At 40.7% G+C, this 2,500-nt stretch overlaps 1 long non-coding RNA gene across 2 annotated transcripts in view; it reads right to left on the reverse strand.

The window, feature by feature from the left end:
• The window catches only part of LOC114547285 (uncharacterized), a 97,500-nt gene extending 97,169 nt beyond the window's left edge, over window positions 1-331 (reverse strand). For both annotated transcript variants that reach the window (XR_003691135.1, XR_003691134.1), the window contains exon 1: window positions 237-331. This is a non-coding gene — a long non-coding RNA (uncharacterized LOC114547285). The remainder of the gene's footprint in view (window positions 1-236) is intronic.
• Window positions 332-2,500: the final 2,169 nt, after the last annotated feature.

The following is a 2,500-nucleotide window of genomic DNA, read 5'->3' on the forward strand; positions in this document are numbered from 1 at the left end:
AAGTAATAGTACTTTTACTAAAGTAGGCTAGAATATGTGTGTACTCTTTCCATCTCTGCTCTATGTACCGTTACACAACAGGCCCAGTAGCTAGGCAACGCCAACTAAAGGCACAATATAGTACCATGCTAATGCTAGCTTCACTTCATAGCTTCTCTCCAACTCGGCAAAACTACAGCACACAACAAACAAAGTGACTCCAGATACAAACGCTATTAAATGTAACACTAACATACCTTGATCACCTAACATCCGGGTTCTATACAATATAAATATACGCCTTGCTTCGTTCTTGGCATTTTACTCGTTTTCGAATTTGCGTCTCGTTTTTACTTCCGGTTTTTGGATTTTTCAAAATAAAAGCAATCGCGTTAGAAAACGATTAGCTCAGAGATAGGAAACAATATTTGGGTTGTTTAACCCTTGTGTTGTCTTCCCGTTGACCATGCAAGTTTGTGTTTTTCTGGGTCAAAATTTCAACTTTTTGTAGTTCTTTTACGATACTTTTCTCGACTTTTTTGTTGATTTTAGGCTATTCAAAAAAAAATTGTCACTTTTTGGGCGTTTTTTTAGATTATGTTTTTGTCAAAAAGAAATTCTCGCTTTTCCGATGTATTTATCCCCAATTTTATCCTATTCTTCTTTGTAAAATTTTTTAAACAACTTTTTGTCACCTTTGGCAATGTTTTTTTGTCACTTTTTCCAATTTATTTTGGTCATTTTTTCCGATTTTTTGTAGTCACTTTTTCAGACTTTTTTTGGTCACTTATTTCGATTGTTTTGTCACTTTTTTCAGCGTTTAAAAAAAAAAGTTTAGGTCGATTTTTTTGCCTACACTTTTTGGACATGAACACATGTTTCCTGGGTGAAAGTCTTGTGTTTTCTCCTTAACTTCTTCCAGGACATGAACACCTGTTTCCTGGGTGAAAGTCTTGTGTTTTCTCCTTAACTTCTTCAGGACATGAACACCTGTTTCCTGGGTGAAAGTCTTGTGTTTTCTCCTTCACTGTCAGGTTTCTGCCCTTCTAAAGGACATTTCTCCATGCAGCTGTTGCACCAAATGCTCGCTCTTCGGGAAGAATTGTTGGGTCTTTGTAAATCAGACCTATAGTCTATCTCTACGTGTCCCGAAAAATAACTTCTTCTACAAATATTTTGCGATTATTGTGGATCAAATATTTCTAAATTTGAAGCCGATTTTATCACTGTTTGTCCATTGTTTGATACAGTTTGGGCTGTTTGTCTTTGTGCTAAGCTATACGCTAAAATTGTCCTGCACACACCTAGAGATGAAACTGGCAGTGAGTGCTCGATAGTCTCACGTCTTGTGAAGGCAGCACACGAACAACTAAAGAACATGCCAGAACACAGGCAGTGTGTGTGTGTGTGTGTGTGTGTGTGTGTGTGTGTGTGTGTGTGTGTGTGTGTGTGTGTGTGTGTGTGTGTGTGTGTTAGTGGGAGACACTTAGGCTCTGCAGTAAACACTCATCTCTTATGAACACACCACATCTCTAAAAACATGAAGCTCAGCCGGCGGGCGACGATCTGTCGTTAACCCTCATCAGGCTGCAGGGGAAATATTTCACACACACTCTGACCTACACACACACAGACACACACACACACACACACAGACAGAGTGTGTGTGTGTGTGTGTCCACAGCAGGGTAATATCTGCTGACTGATGGCGGTGATGACAGGAAGGTCCTGAAGCAGCCATCACTAACCCGACAGTAAACATAGAGCGAGAGGGGGGGTGTGTGTGTGTGTGTGTGTGTGTGTGTGTGTGTGTGCGTGCATGCTTGCAAATGTGTCCATTGATTAATTGATTGACTATTATCATGTTACTGATGTCAGGTTTTTCGCGGCGACAAGCCGCAGCTGTTGAGAGGGAGAGAGAATGGAGAGTTTTTCTCCGAGCGAGGTTTAAAATATTCATAAAGTCCAAATATTTTCTGTTAAAAATCTGACTTCCATTCTTATTGCAGAACAGACAGTCTTTATGTTGCCTTCTGTATGTTTTTGTCGCTTTCTTTTGACATTTTTGTCACTTTTTGGACCGCTTCGTTGGTGTTTTTTCTACGTCTATGTCCCTTGTTTCGAGCCCGTTTCATATTCCAGGGTGTCCTCCCGCCCCAAAAAAAAAAAAAAAAACAGCCACATAAGGCGTTTGTTGAAGCAGCAAAGCAGGGAGTAAGGTGATGAATTATGAAACACTAACCTGACTCTGCCAGATGGATCACTTCGCATTAGCTCGGCATATCCATCCGGGAACTTACCGTTGAAGAACTTTTGGGAAGGGGGCGAAAATCCTGGTTAGCTGATTGGATAAACCATCTGTCTATCACCTATAGTTGGTGATAGACGGGCCAAATCAACCAATCAGATCAACGAAGCGTATGAAAATACAACCACAAGCCAGGATACCCAGTGGTGTAGTCTACGTGATACGCAGGTATATACGCAGTATACCCACTACGAAAGCTCCAGGATTTCCATA

The sequence above is a fragment of the Perca flavescens genome, chromosome 20 (genome assembly GCF_004354835.1).
Source record: "Perca flavescens isolate YP-PL-M2 chromosome 20, PFLA_1.0, whole genome shotgun sequence".
NCBI lineage: Eukaryota > Metazoa > Chordata > Actinopteri > Perciformes > Percidae > Perca > Perca flavescens.